At 36.2% G+C, this 24,882-nt stretch overlaps 2 long non-coding RNA genes across 2 annotated transcripts; one reads left to right on the forward strand and one right to left on the reverse strand.

Moving 5' to 3' along the window:
* Window positions 1-1,072: 1,072 nt before the first annotated feature.
* LOC143850901 (uncharacterized) lies at window positions 1,073-24,718 on the reverse strand. Its single transcript, XR_013236101.1, has 3 exons — window positions 24,086-24,718; window positions 22,557-22,610; window positions 1,073-1,339 (listed from the first exon to the last, which is right to left on the reverse strand). It is a non-coding gene; the product is annotated as an uncharacterized LOC143850901 (long non-coding RNA).
* LOC143851803 (uncharacterized) lies at window positions 19,598-20,732 on the forward strand. Its single transcript, XR_013236514.1, has 3 exons — window positions 19,598-19,772; window positions 19,888-20,047; window positions 20,612-20,732. It is a non-coding gene; the product is annotated as an uncharacterized LOC143851803 (long non-coding RNA).
* Window positions 24,719-24,882: the final 164 nt, after the last annotated feature.

Below are 24,882 nucleotides of genomic sequence, written 5' to 3' on the forward strand. Positions count from 1 at the left end.
ACTACGAATGGATTGAATTGCGACCCAAGATGAATGTGCAGATTGGCTTGATAGAAAAGTAAAAGATTTGAATTTTGAAACAGATACAATTGAATTGAGGATGGGAAATATTTATTTGAACACGAATGAATTAACTAGCAACATGTCAGAATTTTGCAGACAATTTTGGTAAAAGTCGAAGATTTGAATTTTGATACCCTTATAATTTAAAGTGCGGATATTAGACATCAATGACAAATAACTAGAAGGATAGCACGATAAACTCTTGAGCACCAGGGATGCCTGGTTTAGCATGTGAGTTAGTCATGTCGGATTGGGACAGACTGACGAGTTCATATGTACCAGAGATGCTTCGTTCAACATGTGCTTTAGTTGTACTTATATGAGATAGCAAGATCATTCATAAGGATTTGGAGCTTTCAGTATGGCGTATGAACTAGTTGCGCTGGTATGGGACAGTACGGGGAACTCGTTTACCCTAGAAGCTTGTGAGTTAGTGTGTCGTGTAAAGTAAAGGGGAATTTGGTTCGTAAGCACAACCACCTTAGACGAATAAGACATAATTTGCCAAAAATTAACATGTGGTTGTTCTCATGTGCAAAGGCTAGCGCCGAAATGGATTTCCGTGAACTTGCCAAGCAAATCCCGTCTGAAAGAATAGCAAGGCAAACTATTTTTTTATCCAGTTTTGGACTCTTTCTTTAGTATGTCAAAATATGATTCCATTTAAATGCTAGAGTAGATCACCTAATCCGCCCCTAAAAATTAGACCGGCGGTTACGCGGCGGTTTAGGAACCGCCGGTGTCTCAGCCGTCGGTGTTTCTTTAGAGGCGGTCAAGACAGTAGGTACTTTACCTATAGAGGCGGTTCTGACCGCCTCTGTAGGTGGTTTCATTTACCAATGACAAATGGCATTACGGACATGCAGAGGCCATTAATACTGCCTCAATAGTTGGTTTATAAATAAAGGAATCATAGCCCTGATGTTTTCTGTACTATACACGTACCAATGGTTATTTTTTTTAAAAAAAATTCGAAAATCCCAAAAAAATGGGTACAAAATTACCCGCATACTGTATACATTCACCCCATTCAATTTACATATCCAATTCAAGTCTGCATTCCTGAAAAATTGTCTCCATACACTTAATTCAAATTACAGGTTTGCATTCCACATTGAGGTTTGCATTCAAACCATATATAACATAATGTTATTGCATCAATTAACACCGTCAAAAGATTTCTTGGAGTTCCCCTTGTTACATTTTTCAATTCCTTTACGTCAAGTGGAACTTAAAAGTCCCCAAATCGGTTGATCCATTTTCTATCCCCAAGTGCCTGCAAGACGAAAAAGTTGATAAGTAAAACCAAATGATACACGCATTACTGGAGCGATGTATGAAAAGAATACACACTAACCAGTTATTAATATAAGCAAGAAACACATGCATTACTAGTTTTCAACATCCAATCAAAAGGGCAAAACAAAGTGAGCAGTGTCATTATTAAAACGTGGTAGTGTAGATCATGATCTATGTATCTATGTCTGTAGCATGCCTGTGTGTAGCATGAAATGGAAAAGTCATCATTCAACACAATGCGAGAGAGAGAACCAAAATAAGGAACAGGAGAAGGAATCCTACTTGAGTCATGAGAAAGATGATTTGTAGTACTCAAGTCAACAATCCATGAAGCTTCGGATGATGAAGAAGGGGCAAGGTCTCTCATCTAACGTGCTCATGGAAGACCAACTGCCATGAGCAGTAAGTTCTGATAATCACTTGAAAGAACACTGTGTGGCTTGTCTATGCAAAATAAAATAGCCCTACTCAATCTTAGTTCAAGGTTTGATGAGCCATATTGGGACTTTGTTGCTTTTTGGTGATAACAATTGATAGGTTATGGACATGGTGGTTTGCACCGAGGATAAATGATCAGATCTGGAGAATGAAGACGGTCATCATTTTCTTTGTACCACATTGTAGTATTTTAAAAATTATTGATCTATTTTGATGTTACATTCATTTTCGAACTATAAAGATCCAAACAATCATAGAGAAAGTTCACAAGCAACATGATGGCATTAGAAATGCACCAAAGAGTTTCTGGTTGATGCAAAGATGATGAAAACTCTAAAGTCCAGAGAGCATTAATGTTCTGATCCTTGAAACGGAATAAATAGTACTGCACAATCCATCAATTAAATTCTTAGATTATTCTGCCAAAGTACATGAAATTGGCAATTTCATGTATTTCTCTGCCCTTGACAAGCTGTGGAGGTCAGGACTTGGTATTTTTTGGAACATGTTTTTGACATCATCAATCTTAATTGTATAATAGAGAAATCATTTGGTGCCAGACTGTCAAGTCCCGCTTAGGTGGTACGATGGAAGTACCACCCTTGATATTTGATCCAACAGCAGCCTCTTAAAAAGTGGGCTGCTGTTGGATCAAACCTCAAGCGTGATACTGCTCGCACGATACTTGACGGTCAGACACCGTATAAAAACTCTGTATGATATATTTGACATGTGGAGAAGTAAATTTACCAACGAAGCAAATGACCCAGATCTTAGTTTGACATAATATATCATGGACGGAAGTTGTAAATCAACATCGAATAGAGGTAACAGAATGGAAAATGCACATAACCACAAGCATACACTCCAAACAATAACCACAAGCACACACCAAACCCTAATCAAACAGAAAATGCACATAACCTAAGCATACACACACCAAACCATAATGAAACAAGCATTTAAAGGGAAACAAAACATTTCAAACTGAAAATACACAAACCTAATCACTTAGACACATCCACCCCCAAAAGAGGATCCATAACCTGCGGCATGATGAGATTGGGAGGAATGGTGGCCAAGCCCTTGTTGTGAAATTTTCCTCTAAATATAAAATTGTGGCGTACCTGATTTCTGAATTTTCTGAAAAAAAAAAACAGAAAATAAATGATTAGATGAAACCTTTTCGATGCGGCGAGATGAGGCACGGACTAGGTTGCTCTCTTTAAGTTGATTTTGCACCTCTGCGAAAAAACCTCCGATGCAATAGATTCGAACGCAATCACCCCCAGGATACAACAGCCCGACGCACCGTCGCTATTTATCCGAACTGCACGATCAGATAAATCTGAACCAAACGGCGAACACTCCGAATGCCCAACAATTATAATAAAATAGGGAAGGAAGAAAACAACAGAACACTATAGGTATAATCCTGTTCTGTTAACAACAGAGGGAACGAAAGCAATGTTTTGTTAAGAACAATAAAAAATAATGTTCTGTTAAGAACAGAGAGAGAAGACAGATAAAGATAGTGTATGTAAAATCGTTGGTAATCATCTATTTTTATAGACTAAACGTGTCTGTTTAAGACACCTTTTAAAAACAGTAAAGACACACTTTAAAACAGTAAATGCATCATTTAAAACGTATGGACACATCCCTTAAATGTTAAGTACGTTTTTAAACGTTATTAAGGATGTATCTAACGGTCAGATTTAGGGGACATGACTGTTGGGTTTGAAAATAATAATTCCGTTTAGAAAAGAAACTAAAAGACACAACCCTTCATGTTTAAAAAGATAATTACGTTTAGGAAGAACTCAAACCCAACCCACACCCACGCCCACGCCTCGACACGGCGCGGCTCGGCGCGTGTGTGTTTTAATTTGTTCTTGGTTCTCTTTGTAAAATTCCCAAGGCAACCAAATTGAATGCCCTTGAAAGGCTCAAGCCTTGTCTCAACACTCCCTCTTATATGGATGGGACAATTTTTCTCACTTTCCCATCTAGGACTAAACTTTTGCAAGTGAAAAGAGAGCACACTCCAAAGGATTCAAAATTTTTAGTGGGAAAAGTACAAGAGAAAGAATCAATTTGAAACCTTCAAATTTTGGGTGGGAAGTTCAAAAGAAAAAGGAATCTTTTGCAAAAGCAAATGTCTTTTCATTTTTAGTATTAAAATACTAACAATCCCCCACTTATTTTAATAGAAAAAATACTAGTAAAACTTAACGCTAGGCAATCAGAAAATTATCACGTATAATAAAGGTGACTATGTCTTGAACCTTTACTTAGTATTAGTGCATTCTAACTGTAAGGAATTGATAGTGACTATGTCTTGAACTACAATCCTTGGGTACAGAAAGACGTACACCACACACATGATACTAAAGTGTTCAATTGGTTCCAAAAAAGCTCGTACATTACGGCCATGTGCTACATCCCAGTTTCCATGTAAGCATAAGAGAATAAGCCCTCTTCTCTTTTGGAAGCGGCCCACTTCCGTGCTAACATGTAGGTGAGTCTATCAAGGATGCTCCTGTAGCCTAGACATCCCACTCATACGAGCTATAGATCTCATTAAGAATAATAACTCAACCTTACAAACGCTTCAGGATATCATGCTTGGGTTACACCATAGGGATGGACATTGAGATAAACTCGAAATCAGCATGATCGTCCACAAGTTACACTATGACTCGTTTTTCCCATTGAAAACCTAGTTCTTGGGATCTCCAGTCCCTAGGTTGGGTATCTATCATAGGTAACTATTTACAAATGGGCTTTAGTCCCATCCCCCTCGATGTATTGCAGATTTTCTCCCTTGACAAGGGCTTAGTTAAGGGATCTGCCAAATTATCACCAGATCTCACAAAGTCAATGGTGACCGATCCATTTGAGATCAACTCTCTCACAGTAATGTGCTTCCGACGTATCTGTTGCGACTTTCCATTATAGTACTTATTATGTACTCTTCCAATAGCAGCTGTGCTGTCACAATGAATCAAAACAGTAGGAACAGGTCTTTCCCAAATGGGTATATCAGATAAAAAGTTTCTTAACCAACTAGCCTCTTCACATGCAGAGGTTAGAGCAATCAGCTCAGATTCCATAGTGGACTAAGCAATGATAGTCTGTTTCTTAGATCTCCAAGAAACTGCACCACTACCAATAGTGAAAACATAACCAGTGGTAGCCTTGGAATCTTCTGACAAAGTATTCCAATCGGCATCACTGAAACCCTCTAAGACAGCAGGAAATCTCTGGTAGTGAATCCTATTATTAATGGTTCGTTTAAGATATCTCATGACTCTTGATATAGCATTCCAGTGTTCTATATTAGGATTACTAGTATATCTACATAATATACCTACTGCATATGCTATATCAGGTCTGCTACAGTCTGTAGTATACCTTAAACTACCAATAATACTAGCATACTCTTTTTGATTAACACTTTCACCTTCATTAGAGTATAGTCTAATACTAGGATCAAAAGGAGTACATACAGGATTACAATCAAAGTACTTATACTTTTTAAGTATCTTTTCTATATAATGAGATTGATCTAAAGATATACCACTATCAGTTCTTGTAATTTTAATCCCTAAAATTACATTTGCTTCTCCTAGATCTTTCATGTCAAAGTTTTGCATTAACAAATATTTGGTTTCTTTAATCACTCTTAAGTTTGAACCAAAAATTAAAAGATCATCCACATATAAACAAATAATAATACAATAAGTATCAAAATACTTATAATATATACATTTATCACTTTCATTGATTTTAAAACCATTTGATATAATGACATTATCAAATTTCTCATGCCACTGTTTTGGTGCTTGTTTAAGACCATACAGTGACTTCATCAACTTACATACTTTATTTTCTTGACCTGGAAATATGAAGCCACTAGGTTGGTCCATATATATCTCCTCTTCTAGACTACCATTTAAAAAGCTGTCTTTACATCCATTTGATGAATTACCAGATTATGGATTGCAGCCACTGCAATCAAAACTCTAATGGATGTAATCCTAGTAACTGGAGAGTATGTATCAAAGAAGTCTATATTTTGTTTTTGTCTAAAGCCTTTAGCAACAAGCCTGGCTTTATATTTGTCTATGGTTCCATCTGGTCTCAATTTTCTTCTAAGAAGCCATTTACATCCTATGGTCTTAAATCCTGGTGGTAAATCTACTAGTTTCCAAGTCTGGTTTGACATCAATGACTCTATCTCGTCATTGATGGCTTCTCTCCAAAAGTCGGCATCTGAAGAGGACAAAGCTTCCTCTAAAGAAGAAGGATCTCCCTCCAAACTAAAGACATAGACTCAGAGCCAAAATCTTTGGCTATTTTAGGTCTTTTACTTCGCTTAGGTTCAATCTCAACTTCAGGGTTTACCCCAATCCTAGGCTTGGTACCCCCACTATCTCCAATAGTCACAGTACCCCCACTATGTCTAGATTTAAAAGGAAACTTATCTTCAAAGAATTCAGCATCCACAGACTCTACTATTACATTGTTATTAAGGTCTAAAAACCTAATGTCTTACTTGTAAGTGAGTAACCCATAAAGGCACACTCTATGACTCTACTTCCTATTTTGGGTCTCTTAATATCAGGAAGTCTTACATAAGCTAAACATCCCCAAACTCTAAAGTAACTCACATTGGGTTTCCTATTTTTCCATAATTCAAAAGGTGAGACTTTAGTTTTATAATTAGGAATTCTATTAAGAACATAGCAGGAAGTTAGAATTGCTTCTCCCCATAAGTTAGAAGGGGCTCCTGAACTTAGGAGTAAAGCATTCGTGAGTTCTACTAGTGTTCGATTTTTCCTTTCTGCAACCCCATTTGAGGCGGGGGAGTAAGGAGCGGTTGTTTCATGTATAACTCCTAATGATTTAACAAAGTCAGTGAATTCTAATGACTCATATTCACCTCATCTATCACTTCTTAGTCTCTTAATCTTCCTATTGAATTGGTTTTCAACCTCTAATAGGTATTCCTTAAACATTTTTAAGGCTTCACTCTTCTGTCTAATTAAATAGATGATTGTATACTTAAAAAAATCATCTATCAAGGTTATAAAGTATCTTTTACCACTACGGGTCAAGATACCATCTAATTCACATATGTCACTATGGACTAAGTCTAAAAGTTCTGAATTCCTTTCAACACTTTTGAAAGGTTTTCTAGAAATTTTAGCCCTACTACATGTTTCACATTTTTTAAAGTCTTCTAATACTACTTTAGGAATCATACCTAGTACACTCATGTTATGTACATATTTTCTGTTTATATGACACAACCTAGCAAGCCATGAATTAACACAAGCATGTAAACAGAAGAATCACTTTCATTCATTATTTCAACATTCAGTTTGAACATTCCAGCACATGCATATCCTTTACCAACAAATGATCCAAACTTGGTTATAATATACTGGTCAGACTCTATGGTTTGTTTAAAACCAATCTTGTTAAGAAGAAAACCAGAAACTAAGTTCTTCCTCATGTCTGGAGTATGAAAGAACATCCTTTAGCATCTATTTCCGCCCTGAAGTGAAGCAAAGCTCAACGTCCCCAACACCGAGTACCTTTATAGTATGCGAGTCCCCACGAAGCACCTTATTCTCATTATCTGCAGGAGCATACGTCTTGAATCACTTCCTGTCAAAACACACATGACGAGACGCACCAGTGTCAACCCACCACCCTTCAGATCCTCCAACGATATTAACTTCAGTGATCATAGCCACAAGTGGCTCTTCTGTCACGTTGGCTTGAGGGGCTGGCGCATTCTTCTTACGTCGACACATCCGTGCAATATGACCTTTGAGACCACAAATATAACACACAACTTTGGAATAGTCATTCTTTCCAGAAGTTGTGTTTTGGTTCTGACGCTTGAAGGTACCTCGGTTTTGGTTCTGTTGCTTTTTCTTCAGCTTCTTTTTGGGCTTTAGATTCACTTGTGGTTTCTGATTTTGGTTCTTAACTTCAGAAATGGCATTCACATTAGTTACATTTTCAGTATTCCCTTCTTTCTTATCCTGGTTACGGTTTTCTTCTTCTATCCGAAGACGAACAAGAAGACCCTCCATCGATAGTTCTTTAGTTTTATGAAGAAGGGAATTTCTAAATTCTTTCCAAGAAGGGAGTAATTTGTCAATCACGGCTGCAACTTGAAATTGTTCACTTATAGTCATTCCTTCTACAAGAATGTCGTGAACAAGTTTTTGCAACTCGTGGGGTTGAGAAATCACCGTCTTCTCATCCACCATATAATATCTGAAATACTTACTAACCACATATTTCTTAGACCCAGCCTCTTCTGTAGCATACTTCTTCTATCTCTTAAAATTAGCACCACTGAATCGAAAAGGCTTGTTCGGATTTGAAGAATCAGACATAAGCTCATCATGGGATGCCATATTTTAGAAAGAGGAAAACAGAAACGGAAATCACCTTAAAATTGTTGTGAAATTTTTCTCTACATATAAAATTGTGGCGTACCTGATTTCTGAATTTTCTGGAAAAAACAGAAAATAAATGATTAGATGTAACCTTTTCGATGTGGCGAGATGAGGCACGGACTAAGTCGCTCTCTTTAAGGTGATTTTGCGCCTCAGCGGAAAAACCTCCGGTGCAACAGATTCGAACACAATCACCCCCAGGATACAACAGCCCGACGCACCGTCGCTATTTATCCGAACTGCACGATCAGATAAATCCGAACCAAACGGCGAACACTCCGAATGCCCAACAATTATAATAAAACAGAGAAGGAAGAAAACAACAGAACACTATAGGTATAATCCTGTTCTGTTAACAACAGAGGGAACGAAAGCAATGTTTTGTTAAGAACAATAAAAAATAATGTTCTGTTAAGAACAGAGAGAGAAGACAGATAAAGATAGTGTATGTAAAATCGTTGGTAATCATCTGTTTTTATAGACTAAACATGTCTGTTTAAGACACCTTTTAAAAAAAGTAAAGTACACTTTAAAATAGTAAATGCATCCTTTAAAACGTATGGACACATCCCTTAAACGTTAAGTAAGTTTTTAAATGTTAATAAGGATCTATCTAACGGTCAGATTTAGGGGACATGACTGTTGGGTTTGAAAATAATAATTCCTTTTAGAAAAGAAACTAAAAGACACAACCCTTCGTGTTTAAAAAGATCATTACGTTTAGGAAAAACCCAAACCCAACCCGCCCACGTCCACGCCCGGACCCGACACGGCGCAGCTCGGCTCGGCACGCGCGCGCGTGTGTGTGTGTGTGTTTTAATTTGTTCTTGGTTCTCTTTGTAAAATTCCCAAGGCAACCAAATTGAATGCCCTTGAAAGGCTCAAGCCTTGTCTCAACACTCCCTCTTATATGGATGGGAGAATTTTTCTCACTTTCCCATCTAGGACTAAACTTTTGCAAGTGAAAAGAGAGCACACTCCAAAGGATTCAAAATTTTTAGTGGGAAAAGTACAAGAGAGAGAATCAATTTGAAACCTTCAAATTTTGGGTGGGAAGTTCAAAAGAAAAAGGAATCTGTTGCAAAAGCAAATGTCTTTTCATTTTTAGTATTAAAATACTAACAGCCCTAGCCTACATCAAGGAACAGATTACAGAATCATTAAAAAACCTAACCAAAACACAAACAAAAAATAAGGATTTCAGTTTTATTCTATATAACAACCTTGTTGTAGTGCAAAACTATTGAACATGTCAACAAATGTTTAAAAATTCAAGTCTGCTGCTACTTGAAGAATAATTAGGGACTCATGTGAAATATTTAAGAATATCATGCCATTTTAATACGTAGGATCACTTTTTAGATAGTAAAAATCACAAATCACAACTACATTTCTAAAAATGTTCTGCATGCACAGCTTCTTAGGTATTAATCCACATATAATTGAAGTGTAAGCCATTTAAACCATGTAATGATTTCATGCTAACTAAACTGATGAATGCATCAATGAAATTTTCATGCTTTTCAAAGCAAAACCGAGAGCACCATGCATTGGAAGTCAACCAATGAAGCAGTACCTTTACACTTGATAAAACCGTGAATTGAACCCGAATACCCAGAGAACTGGAAAGAGAAAAAAAAAATTCCACCAGAAGCTATCCAATTGTCAAGCCATTCAAAAACCAAAGTAAGAAACCCTAATAAAACTGATCTTTTTTAAGGGATGGTTCAGAATTGTGTAAAATCCGGTAATCTCTGGCGCACCCACATAAATTATAAAATCCAGTAATCTTTTTTAAGGGATGGTTCAGGGATACCACAGCATCTAATTTTAACAAAACTATTCAGAAATATAAAGATGGGTAAAGAGGATCTAGATCTATCTGCATGTGGAAGTCCATTAACTTGGAAGGAAAATTCCTCTATTTTGAGGACTCCCCATATACACTAATGATAGTGACATGATCTTTTTAAATTTCAAGAATGATAGAATTATCATTGATTTTTTTTTCTGAATGGTGAATTATCATTGATTTTAAAGTCTGACCAAATTGTAATGACATGATCTTTATTTTCAAGTTGTAGAAAATACAACATTATTTCATAGAACCAAACACCCACTTGCAGGGCTAGCACAGTACTTTAACAAAACTGTTTAGATAGATATAAAGATGCATGTGTATATAAGTGGATGGCTGTGTATATATCAGTAGGTGGAAGTGCATTTAAAGTGGTATTGAATACATAGATGGTTGACCTCTAGAAATTAAAAGAGATATCATCGAAAATGCAATAAGAGTGAATAATCCTCACTTTAATTTCTTTGTGACTGAATCTTAGTACATATGAAACAGCATTTTCCACATGATTCCTATACAAGAACCATAATTACATAAATAAGAATGCATTACCACAGCTATAACTACAACATAATCACAGATCACAGTAACCAAAATGGAAAGAAATTCAACCTTCCTATAAACAAAGAACAAATATTTCATTATGATAGATGGGAATGCACCTGAACCAGCTTTTATTGAGAAGAACCCGCCAACAAATATTTCATTAGGATCAACCCTCTAATATTTAGTCCCTCTATAGATCGGAGGGTTTGGATCAACCTATGGAAATGATTTTTGGGGCACAACTTATTTAGGCTGTGGTCCATCTAATAGACGGTTTGGATCATCCTATGGTGTAGGGATGTCAACGGATCCACTTCGGATCGGATCCACCCATGTCACAATCACGATCCATTCAAATTCATTATCGGTCGGATCGGATTCGGATTGTTCTTCAGATCCTACTTTCCACATCATGATCACGATCCATTTTAATTCGGATCGTCCGTCGGAGTGTCCTATTATGCCCCACTAAGCTAAGTACTGTGGAGATCGAGGTGGCAGGGTCTCATCCCTGCCATCTCGAAGTACACAATTAATTTTTAAAAAAAAGAGTTATGCAGTCCACTCTTAGTGTGTCTATATGCATTTTCTTCAAATAAATTAAAATTTTATTTATGTTTAATCTATGAGTAAAATAATGCTTGTAAATAATAAAATTAATCTAAATTAGATACACGAATATAATGTATAATTACTACCAAAGAATATGATGTAAAACTATTATCAAAGAATATGATGTATAACAATAACAGTCAGTAATAACAAAATGATGAAGTAATAGTATAGTCATGACCATGGTTTAAAATTTCGGTTTCAGTAACCGTTTCGTACCCCAACGAAAACCGAAATTTGGTAATTTGGTTCCAAATTCCGGACCCAATTTTCGAAATTTCGAACCGAAATTTCTGACGAAGGTTTGTAACACTTTTTAAAAATAAATAAATAATGCCATTAAATCAAAATTTCAGACAGAAATTACCGAAAATTTATGTCCGAAATTTGGTAAATGGCGAAAAACTGAATTTCGGAAAATTTCGGTTTCGGTCCGAAATTTCAGATTTCGGTTGAAATTTAAAACCATGGTCATGACAGCATATATGTTCAATAGTGTTTGGGAAGCATTTCATCTTTGAGTTCAGGTATACTTACCTTGAAATCTTAATGGAAAGAATATTCTCCTTTACTTTGGTTATTTGATTTCTGATCTATATGTTAAATTTTAAAGCGTATTTTTGGGTAGCTTTTATTTTATTTTTATTTTGAGAGATGTAGTGAGGACAAAATTGTATTTTTGTATCCATGGGCATGTTGGTCATTTTCCCCTAGCTTGCACATGTGTGAGCCACACATGTTTGCTCCATCTTTTCCCACTACCCTATTTCAAATTCAAACTCCACTTGAAACTCTAAACCCACCACTTCTCTAAGCATTAAAGTCTCCACTTTCCCATACCCACTATCACTTAACAATGTCATTGCTTCTCTACTTTCCTTTTGACTCAGCCTATTCTCATAACTCCATTTTGTAGATATTCTCCACTATCTAGCTAGTCCTCCATTGAAGCTCTCGTGTAGTCCTCCATTGAACTTCTCTTGTGTAGACCTTCATTGAAGCTTTATTGTGTGCAAGGTAGTGTTTGAAGCAAAGGCCAACTTGTCCCATATTGTGTCTCTGTCTTGAAGCTTTCTTCTTGAAGCTTTCCTCTCAAAGCTTTCTCTTGAAGCCTTGTCTACTCGTAGTTTTGTTTTTCTCTCATATATATTGAAGCACATCTTGTTTTGGCATTGTTCTTCTTCTACTTTAGTTGTTGATCTTAGGCTAGTGTAAACTTCGGTTTCACTATTTGAGAAGAGGATATTCAAGAGTTGCGAAAATCGTCTTTCTCTATATGGTATCAGAACCACAAGGGTGGTAGTTGGTGCTTGTCAAGATTTCCTTGCTGAATAAGTTCCATCGGTGCTTGGAAGATGGATATGAGTGGAAGGGTTAGTGGACTTGGCATTGAGTTACTAAATCAATCAAATTACAAGATATGGAGAACATGCGTGTAGTCTTATCAAGTGCGAGAAGATTTATGGGAGGTTGTTTGTGGTAATTCCATTATAGCTCCGGAAGATACACAAGAAAATGCCGACATATTAAAGACATGAAGGATGGCGAATGCTAAGGCCGAATTTCTCTTGAAATGGTCTATTTCTCATGACTTGTTTGAGCACATCATTGGGTGTAAATTGGCGAGTGAGATTTGGATTACCGTTGATGGATTGCTTAACAATAAAAATATGACTCGTCTACAAATGTTAGAGAATGATTTGGCGAATGCTACACAAGGTAGTGGATGAATTTAGTTAAATCAACGTGTAAGATGTGATCCTCTATGCCATCAGAGTCGAAGTGAAAGGATGTTATAGACGATTTGATCTCGAATCTTAATCTTTGGGAAAACATGGAGTTCTGAAGTGGGTTCGAAGAAGCGTAGGAATCACTTATTATTATTGATTTATTAGAATTAGATTTGAGAAATACAATTTATGGTAAGACCACGTGAAGACAGATCAGTTGTGTGTAAGGTTTTAAATTTCAGTTTCGGAATGTGTTTCGGTACACATCGAAACCGAAATATCAGCCGAAATTTCAAAATTTCGGACGGAATCTAACATCTTTCAACGCCTATTTTATCTCGTACGTGATTTCGATCGAAATTTTTGAAATTTCAGCTGAAATTTTGGTAATTCCGGCTGAAATTTCGGGATAATATTAAATAATTATCTAGAATCCAGATTTTGGGTAAAATCCCTTAAATTTCGGACAAAATTTCGAGATAAGTGATCGAAATAAATTATTGTTTCGATTAATTAGCATTTCGATTTCGGTCTCGACTGAAACCTGAAATTTCGGATTTCAATCGAAATTTAAAACCTTGGTTCTGTGCAAATCTTCCTTCGTTAGAATAGGAGATAAGGAGACAACCACAGATCTATCGATGTGAAAATGAGAAATTTGTATTAGACTTTGAATGGATTGAATTGCTACCCAATATGAATGTGCGGATTGTCTTGATAGAAAAGTAAAAGATTTGAATTTTGAAACAGATACAATTGAATTGAGGATGAGAAATATTTATTTGAACACGAATGAATTAACTAGTAACATGTCAGAATTTTGGAGATAGTTTTGGTAAAAGTTGAAGATTTTGATACCCTTATAATTTAAAGTGCGGATATTAGACATCAATGACAAATAACTAGAAGGATAGCACATTGAACTTGTGAGCACCAGGGATGCCTAGTTTAGCATGTGAGTTAGTTATGTCGGATTGGGACAGTATGACGAGTTCATATGTACCAGTGATGCTTCGTTCAACATGTGCTTTAGTTGCACTTATATGAGATAGCATAGTCATTCATAAGGATTTGGAGCTTTCGGTATGGCGTATGAACTAGCTGTGCTTGTATGGGACAGTATGGTGAACTCATTTACCCTAGAAGCTTGTGAGTTAGTGTGTCATGTGAAGGAAAGGGGACTTCCGTTCGTAAGCATAACCCCCTTAGACGAGTAAGACAAAATCTGCCAAAAATCAACATGTGGATGTTCTCACGTGCAAAGGCTAGCCCCGAAAGGGATTTATGTGAACTTGCCAAGCAAATACCGTCTGGAAGAATAGTAAGACAAACTATTTTTTTATCCAGTTTTGGACTCTTTCTTTAGTATGACAAAATATGATTCCATTTAAATGCTAAAATAAGCTCATTTGCTTTTCTGAGTGGAGCTCACAATTGCAAGACATGATATGTAAAAATCTCCCTCGAACCAACATAAGGAAATAAATTGAATTTAGAAATGTCCACTGCTTAAAAATATCCTTCGTTTGCAAGATATGTAGTGCATATTAAGCAACAATATCAAGAACTTGTCCTTAAAGATTTGTTTCCTAGATTTTGGCTTTATAATATGAAGATAAATAGAAGCACGTACATACATAGCCTTTTTTGCAGTACCTAAGCAGGGCATACATAGCCCTATAAGAATAAGTTTTACTAATAATGGGCCAATTGAAAAGATGAGAAGCAGAGGTTGAATTGAATGATAGTGATTTTGTTATTAGCACTCTTACTTGTCATCTGGAAGGAGGTAGAAAAAGTCTATTCAAAAGAAGGTTTGGAGCTCATGATAGACATCAAAAGCTTCTCAAGCCTAGTAATCAGGTTTTGTTCTTTACTTTAATCCTTCAAATTCTGTAGTGTGGTGCACGATTGATGACATGACTGAGGAGAGGGTAAGAAGTGAGTAAAAAACAAGGGAAAATTTTGTATTTTGATTAAAGTTCTTTTCCTTGCTTTTCAGCCTTTTGTAACCCTCTCTTCACTCATGCTATGAAACAACCAATTACTCCAAAAGCTTAAGCTATTGGAGAAGGGGTTATTTAATCTTTTTTACTTTTACACTCCCCCTCACGTGTGGCCCCTCTTTTGGGTTGGCCATTGCATGTGGAGTTTTGAACCCCGGGCAATTGCTCTTATTCCATGTAAAAGATATTCATTGATGCAAGAAGATCTAAAAATAAGTATAATAATAGATCCCATTTCAATGGGATTGCCAAGTATAGAATCCCCTACCGTGGAGTTTGTTTCTATATTCAACCTGCTGTTTTTCTAATAAAGAAACCATTGAGATTACAGTATACAAACATTACAAGTGTTCTTTTTTCTGAAAGATGATAATTTTATTAAGGAATGGTTGGGACGAGTTGTCCCCGCCAATATACAAAAGCGGATAAATCAGAGTACATCATAGATGGTAATTTGAGAAAAGACCCCAATACAAATTTCAACGAGATGTATCAACAAGACTTGTGGTAACTATGATCTTGTCCTTTTGCACCCCTGATTTGGCAAGAACATCCGCCTCCTCATTAGCTGTTTTTCACCGGTGCTCAATACGAGGTTGTAAGACCTTAATGAGATCAAGCACTTCGGCTAATATGTTCTGAAGGTGCCACGGTCCCGGCGAACTACCCTGCGCCATCCAACAGCATTCGTTGAGTCACCCTCTATCAGAGATCTCAAATTTTTCTCATAAGTCCACCGCAGTCCGAATAGTAGGGCCTTGATTTCGGCCTCATTTGCATCGTACTGGCCTACTGGTCCAGAATAAGTCATAATGACCGTTTCGTTGTTATCTCTAATTAGGCCTCTGATCCCTCCCATACCCGGATTACCCACAGAGCTTCCGTCAAAGTTCAGTTTAAGCCATCCCACCGGCGGAGCCATCCATTTTGGTTTGGATTTAGTTCAAATTGTTCTTTCCCAAATTATTGCCCACCAATTCCGTATTAAATCCCCCACACCATATGGAAGTTTCCTTTTACTCCTCACCCAAGAGATCAATTCCACCTTAATGTCCGTAGCAATTCTCCCCATCGACCTTTCTTGATCCTCAAACATTCGTCTATTCCGTATTAAATCCCCCACACCATACGGAAGTTTCCTTTTACTCCTCACCCAAGAGATCAATTCCACCTTAATATCCTCTAGGACTTCTAAATAACGACACACAAACTTTCCTAAAGATACAAAATTCCTAATACATGCCGCCTCTATTTTCTTCCTCCACCCCTCTCACCACTTGATAAACTAGTATTCCATGAAAAAATTTTCATTGTCGCCAAACATGGCCTAAATGTTAACATGAACATTTATTGGAAACAGGCAGCAAGTAAAAATAACATGTAAGCTAAGATCACAGTGCACCTCATATACGTTCAAGGCCCAAGTGAGTTGCAATTTCAAGAGTATGAGATCTTATAGATCCCATGCAAACCGTTAACTTACGCTGAACACACCAAAGACCAATAAAAGATGACTATTTAGATCTAGTCGGTCTGTTTTTTTCTTAACCCGTTACTAAAAAAATCAGCTACCATCATATTCATATCGGTTTTCAACTCCAAACATCATAAATTTTCATCAGATCACCATGTTATAGAGACCTAAGTCTTTAGGTAGATGATAAACTTAAAAATACAGCTAACAATAAGGGCATGAATAGCATGACGCAACGGATAAAAAAAAAATCACAGCCGAAGCATACGATCTGAAAGTACGCCCTTGAATCCACTAGGAAGAAGAACCCTAGATCCACACACACACACACACACACACACACACACAGAGAGAGAGAGAGAGAGAGAGAGAGAGAGAGAGAGAGAGAGAGAGAGAGAGAGAATTTCTTGCTTTCTTCAATATTCATTCCTTTTCACGTACGTACACACTTTTATAGTTATAGAAAAAAAAAGAAACTAAATCATACAAAATTAACTAGCTATAGCCATGTTATAACTATTGCCTACTTAAGAGACTAACAACAATAGAAAACTAAAGCTATAAAAAAGTAAAACTTCCCATGGACTTAAGATGAAAAAATGAGATACTAATCCTAGTGGAAAGAAAAGAAAGAAAGATACTAATCCTACTATACTTAGGAAGCAAAATCCAAATAAATTAAGAAACCCAACACCGGTTTTCCAAAAAGAAAAAAATCCCAAATAACTAGTAACCTAGTCTCCTACCGCATAGCGATAGATATTTTTTTCACCTTGGAGCATTCAATGGACTCTTGGTCTGTTGCTAAAGGATAAATTAATCAAAATTAACAAAGTCTTTAAAACTATACTATGGATTAGGTAGTTCGGACACAAAAAGAAGAAATTCTCACCATAGGAATCTAATTCATTCACATAGTTTCAAAATTTAGTGGAGAAACTCAACTCTCAACAATTGAAGCAGCGTATCTCTCTGTGTGTTTTAAGCACTTGGAAAGAAAGACATTAGAAGTGCCTACGTTGTGATGTTAGACGTAGAATATACATGTATTTGAGTAAGAACACAAGAACAACACTATGTGACTGTTTGAGTCTGATGTATCCCACATCTTCTCAATTGAGTGGTCTCATTTTCAGAGTAATTGAAGAAAGGAAATTCAGAAGACGAAAACAGAGTTGTGAATTGTGTAGTCTAACTGTAGTGTAGAACTAAAAACCAATGAATAAAAACTGATCCTGTGAAATGACAGTCAAGTAAAGAAGTGTTTCCAGAACAGAATCCATCCAATAGTTTTGTGACAAAGAAAATGGTTTGAATCTAAGAAGGAACAGTACAAGATTTTATCCAATGTCTAATTCATTATCTAGTTGATTTGCTGGGACACAACTAAGAACAAAAGCTTTGAATCGAGGACGGCTCAAGTCCAGTTGGACTGATGACATGGCATGCCACATGTCAATGCCAAATGCAACGAGCAATAGCTATTTGTCTATATTACAATCCTAATACAAGCCCTCAACAATGCAAAAACGACCACTTTCTCTCTTTTGCAGCTTTAATCTTCAGTCTTTCGGATCTTCGTAGGGTTTTAGGATGCTCCCTCTGATTCAAGTACTCTTCCGTGGCTTCATCTTCGTCATGTAAGACCATGTTTTCATCAAATACACACATATATGCATACATAAATATTTTCTTTCAATCCAAACATGGCCTAATTGTTGCATATTTTTCTAAAGAGAGCCAAATGTTTACTTCATAAATTTATTTGGAATCCCTGCAAGTGTAAGGATTTAGCTATCTTAATGTAAGTGTGTGGGATGTCATGCATGTAAACCCCTAACTTTATTTAAGACCTCAAAAATTTACTAGGCTAAATTGTACATGGACATGATGGGGGTACGAAAAAATCACAAAAGTACCATAATTGATAATTGGTTCAACAGCCGCCTCTTAAAAACTCAGTTGTTTTTAGATCAAATATCAAGGATGGCACCTTGATTGCTTGGACACCATACATAAACTCGTATCAGACATATGGAGTTGATATTTAAATGATTGTATATTGTCATTAAATATTGTATGTACAAATAATTGAATTAAGTGAATGCACACACATATAGATAGATAGATAGGTAAGCTGGGGTTACGTGGACCCCTGCCACCGTATTAAAATTAAAGGATAATACGAGATAATGCATATTATTAAAAATCTATCCATGCTATATAAATTAGTGGAAATGTGGCATTCCCATGACTTACCCCGCGCACGTTATTTAAAATCTTATACTTTAAATGGGACTTGCTAGCAAATTTCATGGAAAGCTATTTCATGGCTGGCTTTTTTGCAAGTGAGAATAGCCACCTCAAATATATTAATTGAGTAGGACAAAATCTTCCAAAATGTTAACCTGAGTGTCGATTCTCACGTGAAAAAGCCAGTTGCGAAATGTCTTCCCCGCGAAATTGGCTTAGTAAATCCCTACTTACATATATAGGCCTTAAAAATCTTACTCTCTCCCTTAACAAATAGACAAGAAAGGTCCCCTCGATCAAAACGACTAATACACAAATAATGCATCCTCTCTCTCACAAACATAAATAATGCGTCCTCTCTCTCTCTTTAAGTAATAGAGCAAAAAATGTTCCCTCTCTCAATACACATAATACACTTATACTGCCCTTGACCTGTTTAATACTTTCTAGTATAAAATTCTTTGTAGCAATTAAATATCTTCTAACCTTAGGAACATAAATATCTTCCACTAAATTTGTATATAATCGGAATACGTGGTTTGCCTGACTTTCTAAACATAAAAAATTAGAGCTATATTGCTTATTTTGGAATAAAAAAAAAAAAAGTCATTACTTGCTATCATGATGCTTCTTTGTTCTATTTTATATATAAATACCCATAATCAAGTAGAAGAACATGTGATGTAGAAGTTAGTGAATGGTATTCTGAGTGTATATTCCTTATTTTTCTTCTTTCTATGAGTTATTGGACAGATTTCTTGCTATCATGAGTGATAGAAGTACACTAAAAATGGGCGTTGTTGTGCTACCTTGTTTTATCCTATTGCTCTCTACTTTGTTCTGTTTTGGAAGTTGGACCCATGTAGAAGGTGCCTCAATCGTTGCGAATACCATTGTTGTAGATATCAACGGCCAAGGAAAGTTCAGATCAATTCAGGCAGCCATCAATTCAGTTCTGGCAAATAATAATCAGTGGATTCGTATAAAAGTTAATCCTGGGCTTTATCAGTAATCACCTAACTTAATTACTATTTGTTATCATTTCTTTGTTTGCACAAGATATTTTGGTTATGAGTCCAATTTTTGCTTTTATATATTTATGTTAATATGTGTGTGTATATAGGGAGAAGGTTACAATCTCTAAGGATAAACCATTCATTCTGCTCGAAGGACATGCGGCCAGTGATACGACAATTGCTTGGGGTGATTCCATTAACACAAAGGAGAGTGCCACCTTCCGTGTTAATGCAGATAATTTCGTTGCCAGATCTATAACCTTCAAGGTGAAACAACTTATTTTTCGCACCTAAAGCTTCTATAATATGAAAAATTAGTGACAAGAGGAGAACATAGAACCTTGCCTTTAACTCAGCAAGATATAAGAAAAAAGGAAAAAAAAATCCCTTTTACCCCACATTTATTTAGAAATCTCACTACAAGAAATTGGAGATTTACCGGCAAACGTTTACCAACGGTCATGTAAACCGCTCCTAAAGATATACAATTACTGGCCAGTAGTAAATAGACTGACGGTAAGTATGTTTTTTTCATTTGACAAAAGGAGACCCCACCAAAAAAATAATAAATTAATCCCTTTTTCCGCCATAGTGAATCACAGGTGATCATTAATCCCATTGTATCTTTATTTACCGACATTTATTTAATGACCGCCAGTTAAAATTATTAATGTACTGGTGGTCAGACCGCCAATGAAAAACTTAGAGCAAACTCTCGCTATGGCCAAGATTAGAGTTCCAAATATGCACACATCTACTAGTATCGTATGATTTTCTTTTGTAGCATGATTATGCTTTTTACTAATTATTATCAACTTCTGGCCTTAACAGAACACATACAATGATAATTGGCTGACCAAAAATGTTGCAAAGCAAGCTGTAGCCGCACTGATGTAGGCGACAAATCGTCTTTCTACAACTGCAGTTTTATCGGCTTTCAAGATACACTGGGCGATATGTTGGGCCGCCGTTATTTCAGGAATCGAAGGCTCCATCGACTTTATCTTTGGCTTTGGCCAGATCTATTTATGAGGTACACTAAGATATCTATAGTTGGATTGATCTAAAGGTGGGATGTGATTACTATAAATAGCAAGTCTCGGATAACTATTGTAGGTGGGCTATATGTTAATGTGGATATATATTGATGTGGACGTCTCCACATATAAGATAAAAATTAGGGTTTTTCTAAGTGCCCTAAGCGCAGCTATAAAGGTGGGCTATTTGTTGATGTGGACATCTCCACATTTAGGATACAATTATAACTAAAAATAGAAACAAATCTCAAATAAAAGAGCTATATTAGTAGAGCATATCATAGCAGCTCACACCGGATAGTCTTCTACTTTACAAACTATAACATAAAGATAGTAATCATGCCTGCTATTAGTGAACTTTAATATCGTGTTTGTGATGCAGTTGTGTGAACTAAATATAAATTTGGTTTCGACACCGTCATTAAAGTACGATTATATAACAACTCAAGGCAGGATGAAGGCAACTGATCCAAATGGTTTTGTGTTCAAGTACTGTACGATAAATGGTACTGGTAAGGTGTACCTTGGAAGACCATGGGTAGGTTTTGCAAGAGTTATATTTTACAAAACAGTCATGTATGATGTTATCATTCCCGCTGGATGGGATCCTCATGACGCCGATGCACATATGTAAGATCTCTCTCCTTATGTTCTTTATCGGTTGTGCGATTAAACTAACGATCTCAACTGAGAAATTATGCATTGGTTTCTGTCAGGGATACTTTAACATTTGTAGAGAATGGGTGCACTGGAGCAGGTTCCAACCTTTCAGGGAGAGTGAAGTGGGGAAAGTATCTCACTAATGCGGAGCTAGAGCAATTTGCTAACATATCTTTCATCGATTCTGATGGATGGATACAACAACAACCCTATTTTATTTCTGAAAATTCATTTACATGATTGTTTCATTACTCAGTTAAGCTCTTCATAAAGTATTGGCATACTCTATTTATAGCATAATCTAATGATTCATATCATGATGCAAGCTCTGTCATTTAGCACATGATTATTCAGCATGGATTTAATTGATCTTAACCCTCTAATATATTTGTCTCTTACTCCCATTTTACTTTGTATATCAAGAGTTTTCCAATTAGGGCTCAAAAAGTGTTTAGTTAACTATAAGCGGGTTTGGAAAAGAACCACAATGGCGATTTGTATCATGGATCTATTTGATGAAGGGGTTCATCCTTCAGAAGAATGCTAAGCTGAAGGGTGCCATAGCAAAAACCAAGCCCCAAGGGCCCATTAAATCCACGTCATCCAACCGCATTTATAGAGACACAGAAAAGTGCAAAATTAAAGTAATTATAAATGCCGTTGGGTGACATAGATCCAATGAGGCGTCCCTTGTTGAAACAGTTAGACAAGAATCTGTTGGAGCATTTCCAGAATAAAAAATGTATTAGATGTGAAAAAGAATGAATTCAAACATAATGTAAATATAGATTGTTTGACATGCAACAATGATTGGTTAGCCACCGGCCATTAATGGGCTCAGACAAGTAATAAACCATGCTATATATGAACCTATGATTTAATGGCAATGAACAAATGAGCAATGAGAAATAGATCAATACCATTCAAAAAAGTTAGAAATAGATCAAATACGACACCCAGAAATAGATCAAATACAATATAAGCAATGGACAACACCCACATATCTACAAAAAAGTCAAAAACCAATCTAATATTCTGAAATCAATTCAGGAGAGTATCCATGGCTTTTTAGTTTTTACCTGATTTCTGGATTGCTGAAAAGATCAAGTATGGCACCTAGAACTTCAGTTCACCTGCAAAGTAAAAACAAAAGAGCATCAGAGAGAGGGAGAAGGAAAGGAGAGGCACCTCCCACATCCCATATAAATACTGACTTAAAGTGCAGCATGCAACCAAAGAATCTGATTATAACTTAAAAACATTCCACCCTTCACCAATTTCCCATTCAATGTCCTAATTGGTAGCATTCCACCCATTATCAGTCGAACATTTTCTTTGTAATTTGCATGTGATCTCTTTGTTAACAATACTAAGAAAGTATGAGATTCACACCATACTTCCTTTCTTCGATTGATGTATTAATCAATATTATGATATTAAGTTCAATAAGAGGAGATTGCAGGGTTTCTGTGTCACTAAATTATTAGAGAGGACCATTCAATATATATATATATATATATATTAAAGAGCCTACTGTAATATCCATTTAAAAATCATATGATTACAAGAACTGAAAATAAATACTGAGGTATTAGCCCACAAATTTGCAGAATGGAGGAAAGAAAAGGGGGAGGAGATTTATGGCGAGGCAACTCTATCCCAAAATCATAAATCAAGTAATTTCTTTCTTTAATAGTTGATTTATTCTTGTCTGTCTGCTATTGAGATATACAAAATGATGAATTGTATTGCATCATATTTCTATATCCTCAAATCTGGTTGTGGTTGCAAATAGCCAGAAAGTCATATTTTACTCCACACAATTATTGGGAAATCTGAAGTAATTGGAATTGGATTGCCCTAGTTTAGATTTCAGTTTCGAGGACCAGATAATAGTGAGACAGTAAGGAGAATGATAAGGAAATTTGGCATATATTGGAGATATTGTTTAGCAAATTGACATGAGAGCATTGTACTTATGAAGTCAAAATCCACATACATTGCTGACAGGAAGAGGGCTACCTTGCTTCATCAATACTTCCATGGAAGAAAAGGTCTACAATTGTGGTCAACAGAGTTTCAAGCCCAAATCAATTTCACAACAAAGAGCATGGCAAACACTAAGAAAGGCCTCCTCTTTACTTAATGACAGAAACCCATTTCCCCATGAACTAATTGATAGGAAATATTAAACAATTCAGATTTGAAGACTGTGACTCGATACAGTCCCCATATTGAACTTATCTAATAATCTCCTAGAGGGTTTGTATATCCCTTATAAATTGGCGAGGATGATGAACCAAGAAACACAAATAGCCATTATTTTTCTAGATATTTAACACTATATACGCATTGGAGAAATGGGCTATCATTTGCAAGGCAAAAATCCTTCACAACCATGGATTGATGCACTACTTTATGCAAAAAAAAATAAAAATAAAAATGTTGGTATACTCAATAAACCAGAAAATGGACAGAATTTATCCAAATAGCAAAACAAGAAGCAAAATAAGATCTTGTTACTTAATACATTACAGTACAATCAATCCACCATATGCAAAACAGAAATATAAAATCAAAATAAACAACATTACGAGAAGCTACTAACCTGTTCCACCATGGTCTCAGCCAAGCAAAGCTCCCAAATTGAGACTAAAAAAACCAGATAAAAAACCCTCATAACAAAGCTCCAAACCCTCTCATACGCCCTTTTTTTGCCTCTTCCCTCGTCTCCTTCAGCTCATAACAAGAACCCAACAAGCAAAAAGCCATACACGTTCAATTTGGGAGTGGGATTTGAGTGCGGGGAGAGAGAGCTATGTTGAGGGATTTGATTGTGGAGGAATTGTGGCATTGGAGGAATAGAGCAAGGGGTTTGGGGAGGAACGTGATTGGAGTGGCTTTGGCTAAACTAAGCTCTGAATTGGACACGTGGGCCAATCCAAAACTGTACATATGTGAGCCTATTTGATCATTGATTGCATGAGAGATTGTAATCGGTAGGATTTAGGCTAATGAGAAACTGGGGCTGGGACATTACCATGTCCTGGGATTGACTACTAGATAGGGGGCATGGGGCTGGGAAATTATCATATCCTAGGATCGTTGGACATCCAACTATTCTACTCGCTCAACAGCTAGCTCTACTTCTAAAGGGGTGAATATATCACTTCCCTAATTACACCATCAAATAGGTGAGCCCCACTAAACCTTTTTTGTGTAAATATTTTTCACCATATCATTTCTCTTATTCGTGAGAGAATTTAACTGTTTACCACCTTATTTCTACAAACAATGAAAAAAAAAATGATAAATGGAAACTATACATAGGTGGAACTACATGATAAATAATAATTAATAAAATCGAAGGAAAAATTTCCGAGACCCTTAAAATATGGGAAATTT

This window comes from Tasmannia lanceolata, unplaced genomic scaffold (assembly GCF_043159265.1).
Source record: "Tasmannia lanceolata isolate RefF3 unplaced genomic scaffold, GAP_Taslan_0.1 ptg000018l, whole genome shotgun sequence".
In the NCBI taxonomy this organism is placed as follows: Eukaryota; Viridiplantae; Streptophyta; class Magnoliopsida; order Canellales; family Winteraceae; genus Tasmannia; species Tasmannia lanceolata.